General features: G+C 42.0%; 1 pseudogene; it reads right to left on the bottom strand.

Moving 5' to 3' along the window:
• Positions 1-6,013: 6,013 nt before the first annotated feature.
• On the bottom strand, positions 6,014-6,111 carry LOC139000332 (U6 spliceosomal RNA; annotated as a pseudogene).
• Positions 6,112-10,835: the final 4,724 nt, after the last annotated feature.

Raw genomic sequence — 10,835 nt, 5'->3', positions numbered from 1 at the left:
TGGTCAGAGCACATGCCCTGGTTGCAGGCTTGATCCCAGGTGGGGGACGTGCAGGAGGCAGCCGATCAATTCTCATCATTGATGTTTCTCTCTCCCTCTTCCTTCCTCTCTGAAACCAATAAAAATATATCTTAAAAATAAAATAAAAATTAAAAACCTCTAGTTTGTGTTAAAAAGAATACAATGACTGAAGAATTCAATGGAGAGTTTCACCACCAGACTTGAACAAGCAAAAGAATCAGTGAGCTTGAAGATAGATTTCTTGAAATTATCCACTGGGAGTGAGAAAAAATGAAAAGGAATAAAAAAGACCAACAGGACTTATGGGACACCATTAAGAGAAACAATGTGTAGATCATTGAAGTCACAGAGAAGAAAGGAGAAAGGGATAGAAAGCTTATCTAAATAAATAATGGCTGAGAACTTCTCAAACCTGGGAGAGATTTGGACATCCACGTTTTTGAAAATAAAAGGCACTCCAACATTTCAATCATGATTTTCTTGAAAACATAATAAAGTTGTCTAAAATAGAAGCAGAATTTTAAAACAGCAAGAGGGAAAGAAATACGTTATACAAAGGTACCCACATAAGGCTATGAGCAGATTTTCCAGCAGACACCTTGCAGGCCAGGAGAAAATGAAATGACACCACCAAGAACTAAGAGAAAATAAACCTTGCCAACCAAGTATACTTTACCCAGCAAAGTTGTTCTTCAGAAATGAAGGTGAGCTAGGCTTTCCCTACCAAAAGCTGAGAGCTCATCACTACCAGACTTGACTTACAAGAAATGGAGAAAGGAGTTCTTCAAGCTGAAATGAAAGGATGCTATTTAGTAATGTAAAAACACACAATACATTGGTTAAGGTAAGTATATAGTCAGATTTAGAATACTCTAATACTATGATATGGGATGTGTTAATCATTTAACTCCAGTACAGAGGTTAAAGGGCAAAAGTATTGAAGATAGCTATAGCTACAAAAATTTATTAAAGCACACACAATATAAAATATGTAGAATGGGACATCAAAAAGAAAAAGGAGTAAAAGGGTAGAGTTTTTGTATGTGATCAAAGTTAAATTGTTATCAGCATCAAATAGACTGTTATAGCTATAAAATATTTTATAAGCCTCATGGAAACCATTAAGCAAAAATCTACAGTAGAGTTATAAAAGATAAAAGAATCAAAGCATACCAATATGGAAAATCATCAATTCACAAAGCAAGGCAGCAAGAGAGGAACAAAGGAACAAAGAAACTACAAAATGGAGAGGAAACAATACGGTGGCATTAGAAATCTTTACCTATCAATAATTAAACGTGAATGGATTGAATTCTCAAAAGACATATAGTAACTGGATGGTTTAAAAAAAAAAGAGATCAACTATATGCTGCCTACAAGAGACTCCATTTTAAGAATACACATGGGCTGAAAGTGAAAAGATGGAAAAAGATACTCTGCAAGTAAAAACTAAAAGAGAGATATAACTGTCATACAAAAGACACTTTAAGCCAAGCATGTCAAACTCGTGGCCCACAACGAATACTTTTTGCAGCCCAGCCAGTATAACGGTATGTAAGAAACATTTTAGTAAAAATTTTGTAACTTAATTTTTACAATATTCTGTAATACATAATTATTAATAACGAACTACAATGTTCCCTAATGACTGACTGATTACTATAATCTTGTTGCATTCATTTCCCTTACATGCCTTATGCACAGGAGCACCATTTCTCTCCACTAATACCAGCAGCGAATATTTTAGCAGCCAATTGCCACATCATTAGTCTTAGACTGACCTGTTTGGTGTGCGCAACAGGAAATATTTTGCTTTCGGAGAACAAGAAAAATAGGTTTATTTGCGTTACGCTTATTAATTTGTGCAGTTATTCAGTGTCTGGTAAGTTAATGTTCAAGAAAAAAATTAATTTTTATTAAAATTTTCTATTTTATGTTAATGATTACTCATTTATTTCAGCCCTTTGTATTCAGCGTGTCTCTATCGAAATAAACCTACGTTTCTATGAAAATTGAAGCTTTTGTTTTTTGCGCTCACATAAACTTAAACCTTGTTTATTTGGCCCGTGTTAGCCTTTGGGTTTGACATGCTTGCTTTAAGCCAAAACAGTAATGAGACTAAGAAGGTTATTATATAATGACAAATGGGTCAGTTCGTCAAGAAGATTAACAAATGTAAACATACAAGCACCTAACCTTGTAGCACCTAAATACAGGGTGTCCCCCCAAAAATGTATACACTCTTTAACAGCTGATAGCTTTTGAAAATAAAATGTATTTTAGTAAATACTGCCTTTATAATTATTTGAAGTGTGTGTATAAATTTTTTGTGACACACTATAAAGAAAATACTAACATATCTAAAGAGAGAAACAGACAATACAATAATAGTAAGGAACTATCCCATTTTTAATAATGGATAGATCATCCAAAAAAATCAACAAAAACATTGGACTTGAACCATATTGTATATCAAATGGTCCAAACATATATTACAGCAGCAGTAGAACACATTCTCCTCAAATGCACACAGAATATTCTCCAAGACAGATCATATAATAGGTTACAAAAAACCCTTAATAAATTTTAGAAAACTGAAATCATACCAAGTATCTTTTCCAACCACAATAGTATGAAACTAGAAATTAATAACAGGAAGAAAACTGAAAAATTCACAAAGATGTGGAAATTACATAATATACTCCTGAACAGTGTGTCAAGAAGGAAATATAGTAGACGCCCCTTTATCTGCAGGGGATATATTCCAAGACCCCAGTAGATGCCTGAAATGGCTTATAGTACCAAACCATATATATATTTACTATAAGCCAATAAATATGGCTTATAGTATATGTAAAGGAGGTTTATAGCAATAGATATGGCTCATAGTACAATAATATGTTCCCTCTCTCTCTCTCTCTCTCTCTCTCTCTATATATATATATATATGGTGTTTCCTATACATACATGCATTTTCTGGATTCTCTTTGGCATATCCTAATTGCCAGCATCACTACTCTTGTGCTTTGGGGTCATTATCAAGTGAAAACACAAGCACAGCAATATCTCAGACATGGATCTGTAACTAAGACAGCTACTAGGTGCCTAACGGCTAGTAGTATACACAGTGTGGGTATGCTGGACAAGGGTCAAGTCATGTCCTGGGAGGGATGGAGAAGGATGACATGATATTTCATCATGTTCCTCAGAATGGCATACAATTTAAAATATGAATTATTTCTAGAATTTTCCATTTAATGTTTTTGGACCACAGTTAACCATGGGTAACTGAAACCAAGAAACTGAGAGTACGGGGGAACTACTATAAAAAAGATCTTGAATTAAACAAAAATGGAAACACAGCATACCAAAACTAACAGGATGCAGCAAGAGCAGTTGTAAAGGAGGTTTATAGCAATAAATGTCTGCACTAAGAAAAAAGACAGATCTCAAGCAACTTAGCTTTACACTTCAAGGAACTAGAAAAAACAAAAACAACGAAGTCCAAACTTAGCAGAAGGAAGAAAATAATTATCAGAGTAGAAATAAATAAAATAGACACCAGAAAAAACTATAGAGAAAGATCAACAAAATTAAGAGCTGGTGTTTTGAAAAATAGACAATTGACAAACCTTTAGCTAAACTAAGAAAAATAAATAAAAAAACATTTTAAATGAAAGAGGAAACATAACTGACCACAGAAATACAAAGGATCATAAGAGACTATTACGAACAATTATTTGCCAACAAATGTGATAATCTAATTTCTAGGTGCTAATTAGAAGATACTGATAAATCTTTAGAAAAATACAATCTACCAAGACTGAATATGAAGAATAGAACATCTGAATACACCTATAATGAGGGAGATTGGATTAGTAACCAAAAACCTCCCAATAAAAATAGCCCAAAAATCAGAATTAATGCCAGTCTTTTTCAACTTTTAACTACTAGAGGCCCGGTACACAAAATTTGTGCACTGGGGATGGGAAGGGGTTCCCTCAGCCCAGCCTTCACCTTCTTCAGTCTGGGACCCCTTGCTCCTTACTGCCCGCCTGCTCGCTGCTCCTTACCGCTCAGCTCACTGCTCCTAGTGCTTCTGCAGAGGAGGGTGAGGCTCCCGCCACCACCCCTGCGCTCACCAGCCATGAGCCCAGCTTCTGGCTGAGCAGCGCTCCCCCTGTGGGAGTGCACTGACCACCAGGGGGAAGCTCCTGTGTTGAGCATCTGCCTCCTGGTGGTCAGTGTGCATCATAGCAACCAGTCATTCTGGTTGTTCCCCAGTAATGGTCACTTAGGCTTTTATTATAGACTAGAGACCCGGTGCACAAAAATTTGTGCAGTGGGGGGGGGGGGGGGGAGGGGGGGGTGGGGTCCCTCAGCCCGGCCTGTGCCCTCTTGCAGCCTGGGACCCCTCAGGAGATAACGACCTGCTGGCTTAGGCCTGCTCCTGGGTGGCAGAGGGCAGGCCCAATCCCTAGGTGCAGCCCCTGGTTGGGCTCAGAGCAGGGCTGATTGGGGAGTTGGAGCGCCGCCCCGTCATGCACAGAGCAGGGCGGATTGGGAGGTTGTGATGCCACCCTCAGTCACGCTCAGGGTAGGGCTGATTGGGGGGTTGGGGCACCGGCCCCTGTCACACTCAAGGCAGGGTCGATGGGGAGGTTGCAGTGCCACCCCCTGTCACGCGCAGAGCAGGGCCGATCAGGGGGTTGGGGAGCTGCCCCCTGTCATGCACAGAGCAGGGCCAATCAGGGGGTTGGGGCTCCATACCCTGTCATGCACAGAGCAGGGCCCATCAGGGGGTTGGGGAGCTCCCCCCTGTCATGCACAGAGCAGGGCCCATCAGGGGGTTGGGGAGCTCCCCCCGTCACGCACAGAGTAGGGCTGATAGGGGAATTAGGGCACCGCCCCCTGTCACACACAGAGCAGGGCGGATCAGGGGGTTGGGGCGCCACCCTCTATCACCCACAGAGCAGGGCCGATCAGGGGGTTGGGGCGCCACCCTCTATCACCCACAGAGCAGGGCCGATCAGGGGGTTGGGGCGCCACCCTCTATCACCCACAGAGCAGGGCCGATCAGGGGGTTGGGGCGCCGCCACTGTCACACTCAGGGCAGGGCCGATGGGGAGGTTATGGCTCTACCCTGTCACACACAGAGCAGGGCCTGGTGGGGGGGGGGGGGTTTGGGGCACCGCACCCTGTCACACACAGAGCTACAGGGCGATCAGGAGGTTTGGGCGCTGCCCCCTGTCACGCTGATCTGGTGCCAGGAGGCCTCGCGGCTCCGCTGATCCCGGTGCTGGGAGGCATATTACCCTTTTACTATATAGGATAGAGGCCTGGGGGCCGGCTGGTTTGCCCTGAAGGGTGTCCTGAATCAGGGTGGGGGTCCCCACTGGGGTGCCTGGCCAGCCTGGATGAGGGGATGATGGCTATTTACAGCTGGTCACACACCCTTCAGGGTGGGTGTCCCCACTGGGGTGCCTGGCCAGTCTGGGTGAGGGGCTGAGGGTTGCTTTCAGGCTGGTGGTTGTTGACTGAAGCTCCCAACCGCTCCTTTTTTTCTTTTTTTTTTCTTTTTTATTCTTGGCCAGCTTTAGCTCTGGCTCTAGCTCTGAGGCTTCCGCTGCTGATTGCATTCTATAATCGAAACAATGTATAACTCCAGCTCTGAGATCCCGGCTGACTGAAAGCTGGTTTCTGGGGTTTTGTTTAGCTTCTATATTTGTTACAAAGTTTCTTAGAGTTGCAGCTCAGAGGCTGGCAAGTCAGGCAGGGAACGTTGGAGTCTGCAGTCACTGGAGCAAGCAAGCCTCATGTTTGCTTCCAGCTGCCTGGCTGCTGGCCGCCATCTTGGCTGACAGTTAATTTGCATAAGGATATGCTGATTAGCCAATGGGAAGGGTAGCGGTCGTACGCTAATTACCATGTTTCTCTTTTATTAGTGTAGATTCTTCTCTTTCTCTCTCTCCCTCTCTCTCTCTCTCTCTTTAAAGAAATGCTTCATGAATTTGCATGTCACCCTTGTGCAGGGGCTATGTAATCTCTATATCATTCCAATTTTAGTATATGTGCTGCCAAAACAAGCACTCAACTATTAATTTTTTTTTTTTTAAAAAGAGGAAAGAATACTCCCAAACTTATTTTACAAGGCCAGCATCACCCTGATATCAAAGCCAGGTAAGGACAATACCAGAAAAGAAAACAAGAGAGCAAAATCCCTGATGAATATAGATGCAAAAATGTTTTTTTTATTTTATATTTTATTGATTTTTTACAGAGAGGAAGGGAGAGGGATAGAGAGTTAGAAACATCGATGAGAGAGAAACATCGATCAGCCACCTCCTGCACACCTCCCACTGGGGATGGTCAGGTACATGCCCCTGACCGGAATCGAACCCAGGACCCTTCAGTCCACAGGCCGACGCTCTATCCACTGAGCCAAGCTGGTTAGGGCGCAAAAATGTTTAATAAATTACTAGCAAACCAAAAATCCAAATGTTAAAAGGATCATATACCATGATTAAGTGGGATTTATCCCTGGGATGAAAGACTAATTTAAGACTAATTTAACATAAGCAAATCAATCAAAATGATGCATCACATTAATAGAATGAAGATAAAGTCATATCATCTCAATAGATGCAGAATAAGCATTTGACAAAATATACTTTTATGATAAAATCTGTCAACAAATTGGGAATAGAAGGAACATACCAGAACATAATAAAGGCCATATTTGATAAGCCCACAGCTAACATCATACTTAACAGTGAAATGATGAGAGCTTTTTCCCTGAGATCAGGAACAGGTCACTGGTGCCCACTCTCATCCCTCCAATTCAACAAAGCACTGGAAGTCCTAGCCAGAGCAATTAGAAATTGAAAAAGAAATAAAATCAGAAAGGAAATAAAATTGTCTTTGTTTGCAGATGTTATGATCTTATATATAAAAAATCTTAATGACTCCACTAAAAGTTAGAATTAATGCAGTAAAGTTATAGGATACAAAATCAACATACAGAAATCAGTTGTGTTTCTATACAAAAACAATAAAATATGTGAAAAATAAAACAATCCTATTCATAATAGTATGAAATAGGAATAAATTTAACTGAGGTGAGAGATCTGTGCACTGAAAACTACAAGACTTTGATGGAAAAAACCTGAAGTCATAAAGAAATTGAAAGATATGCCATGTTCATGGGTAGAAAGAGTTAATGTTGTTAAACTGTCCATACTATCCAAAGCCATTTATAGATTCACTGCAAACCCTATCAAAATTCTGACTGGGGAGTGCAGGAAATGGGAAGAAGTTTTTTGGTCAAAGATTGTAAACTTTTAGTTATAAGATGAATAAAATGATGGGGAGCTAATGAACATGGTATTTATAGTTAACAACGTTGTATTATATACTTAAAAGTTGCTGAGAGTAGATCTTAAATTTTCTAACTACAAAAAAAAGAAATAATTATGTGACATGATGGAGGTGTTAGCTAATGCTATCATGATAATTGTTTTATAATGTATAAATGTATCAAATCAACGTGTATGTCTTACATTTACACAATGTGATATGTCAATCACATCTCAATAAAACTGGAAAAAATAAAAGGAAAAAATAGTCAAATCATAGTGAACCAAATGATCGAGGTGAAGGTGGAATATAGGTCAAATATAGAAGAAAAATAAAGTAAATAAAATATATGCTAATCTTCAGAATTGTATCATTTTCCTCTTAAAAAGAAATGCAAGTGTTGGTTGTCTTCAATTTTTTTGGAGGGGGGTTAAGGGAGCCCTTAAAATGGAACCAATCAGATTTTAAACCAGTTGTTAAGTCTCTAAACTATCTAAAAAGATGATACCTCTGTTACCTTTGGTATCTTAACTGTGTTAGTAGCCCAGGCTGCTTGAGTTATGAGTTCCACTTTGGGACTGTCTTTACTTTTAAGCGATGTCTTTGTGGAGTGTTGAAAGGCGCCACTGGCTGCTCCCCGTGCAGCCTTCTCTACGGGCCCAGGGTCTCACAAAGCCGAGGAGGAGCTTGTCATAAGGAGGGAGAGAGTAGGCCCGTGTCTTCAGGAAAGGTGGAAATTCTCCCCTGGATTAGGTGGAGGAGTTCTCCAGATGGAAGTGACAGAGAAGCGACCAGGTCTTTGGTAAAGAGGGGTTAGTTAACGTCATGAGGGCAGAGCCTTGTGAAAGGTGTGGCAAATGCTGGTCTCAGACTACAAGCCTCTGCTTTGGGATGCTAACCCAGGCTGGCTCAAATGTAAGTAGGGGTGCGTGCCCGCACCTGAGTCAGGTGTGGGCTGGTGTTTCCATCTGGCCTGCCATGTGCCTGTGCAGTGAGACCAGGATATGCAACTGAATAGGGACTGGAGGAGGTGTCCACCCCATTGTGGGCAGACTCTTTGGACCTGGATTAGTAACAGCCTGTCCCCCAGATGAGCTAACCCAGGCTTTGGTGCCATACTTCCTTCCGTACGTAATGGAGCGTGTCCTCCTGAGGTCTGGGTAGCCAGTGCAGAGAAAATTAGTTCAGATGTCACCTTTTTTTTTTTTTCGTTCAAGTGTGGCTGGATGCACGGCTGTGTGCACAATCACATGGTCCTCGGAAGCTGATTTTCCAGGGCCTAATCCCAGGGGAGCTGGATGCAATCTATGCTGGTTATTGATTCAGATCCCACTGGTGTTGAGCTTCCTGAGAAATGTAAGAATTAAAACACATACACACTACTCAGATGGAGGCGAACACTAACAGACTGGCCTTTCACGGCCACCTTTTCTTTAGGATAAGAAGGAAAAGAAAGCCAAATGACAGCTCCGGCAATAACCCCCTTCCCCACGGGGTCATCAGAGGCCAGAGCTCTTTCGGGCAAAGGTCAACAGCAAGTGCCAACTCGGTACTGGCCCATGGTCCCAGCAGGACAGTCTGACATTGCCAAAGGCTTCTTGTTGTTAAAAACGGGTTTCCTGACCTTTCGTGCCTGGGCACCCGCACAGCTCAGATGTTTGTGCAGCAGGCTCAAGGACTCTCAAGTTCAAGTCACTGGCAGATGGGAGAGGAGACCTGGAATTTCAGAATTTCCAAGGAAGGGGGCAGGGCCTCATTCAAGGAGACTAAAGTCATTTGAACCTGAAGCTTGCCCAGTTGCTGGCCTAAGCAGTGATACCTTCAGTCCCTGCCACCCCCCAACCCTGGTGGGGTGAGGGGGTGACGAAGGACCCCAGGTACTCTCCTAGTCTCAGCCTTGCCCACAGACTTGATGTGATTTTGCATGCTAATTAGGAGCTTTGCAAAACCAGAGCAACTCCCCTCCCTAGGGTAAGCCTTGTTTTCAGTTGCTTAAAAATATACCGAGACAGAAATTTCAGGACACCAAGTGACCCAGAAATCAGTTCAAAGGTTTTTCTGTTCCCTCACTCCCCAGAAGTCAGGCATTCCCACAGGGCCTCAGCTGCGGGTGCTGATAGCTCATTCTTTTTTTTAATATATTTTATTGATTTTTTACAGAAAGGAAGGGAGAGGGATAGAGAGTTACAAACATCGATGAGAAACATTGATCAGCTGCCTCCTGCACACTCCCTACTGGGGATGTGCCCGCAACCAAGGTACATGCCCTTGACTGGAATCGAACCTGGGACCCTTGAGTCCGGCAGGCCAAAGCTCTATCCACTGAGCCAAACCGGTTAGGACAATAGCTCATTCTTGTTACATGTGCAAGCAGATCTGGACCTCCCACGATGTTTTTGGGAAGACGCTGACTTAAAGGAGTTTGCCCTGCTCTGTGAGGGAAGGAACACAGTAAGCAGAGGTCTTTCTGAGAAAGCTACACACAGGTTTTGATGCAACGATGAATATTAATAGTCACAATTTCATTACCCACCCCCCACTCCCTGGAGAGAATGGGCCAGTGTTCTCATAAAACTTTGCTTACCCTGTTAGCACTAATTTGTAAAGGGTGTCCCAAAATTCACACAAGATTTGAATTTTATGCCATTTGTGCCGTAAAGTGTTGCCAACGAAAAAAAGATAGCGTGACAGCTGACAGTTCAGGCTTATTAAAAATGAAGCACTACACAAAAGAACAATGCGTTTTCATTGTTGAGCAATATTTTAAAAATAATGAAGGTTTGGCAGCTACAGTTCGAAATTTTCGTGCAAAATACGGTCGGCATAGTGATTTAACTTCAACTGTGAAGAGATTCACTAAAAAATTTAGGGAGACTGGCTCAATTAGTGATCTTAAACACTCTGGCCATCCTTCAACAAGTCGTTCAACACAAAACATGGAAGCAGTTCGTGTGAGTGTTGCTGAGAGTCCAGGGACATCAATTCGGCGCCGTGGTCAAGAATCAGACATTTCGAGAAGCTCTCTACAGCGTATTCTCACAAAAGATTTGCATCTTCATGCTTACAAAGTTCAATTGACTCAAGAACTGAAGCCTACTGACACGCACAGCGAATAGAGTTCGTTGGATGGATTATGGAACAAGTGGATGCTGATTTTTCGAATAAAATCATCTTCAGCGATGAGGCTCATTTTCATCTTGATGGCTTGGTTAATCGACAAAATTGTCGCATTTGGGGTTCAGAAAATCCATGAGTGATTGTTGAGTAACAAATGCATCCACAACGTGTCACTGTTTGGTGTGGATTTTGGGCTGGAGGCATCATCGGACCATTCTTCTTCGAAAATGCAGCTGCTCAGTTATGGTGCTGCATATGGAGTTAATGGTGCTCACTATAGCGACATGATAATCCAGTTTCCTATTCCATACATAACCCTATACTGTATACTTTATGAATCA

This window comes from Myotis yumanensis, unplaced genomic scaffold (genome assembly GCF_028538775.1).
Source record: "Myotis yumanensis isolate MYYU_CA2020_CCGP unplaced genomic scaffold, mMyoYum1.0.hap1 SCAF_1, whole genome shotgun sequence".
Lineage (NCBI taxonomy): Eukaryota > Metazoa > Chordata > Mammalia > Chiroptera > Vespertilionidae > Myotis > Myotis yumanensis.
Note: the sequence above shows the minus strand (reverse complement) of the source record. Positions and strands in the feature narration are given on the sequence as shown.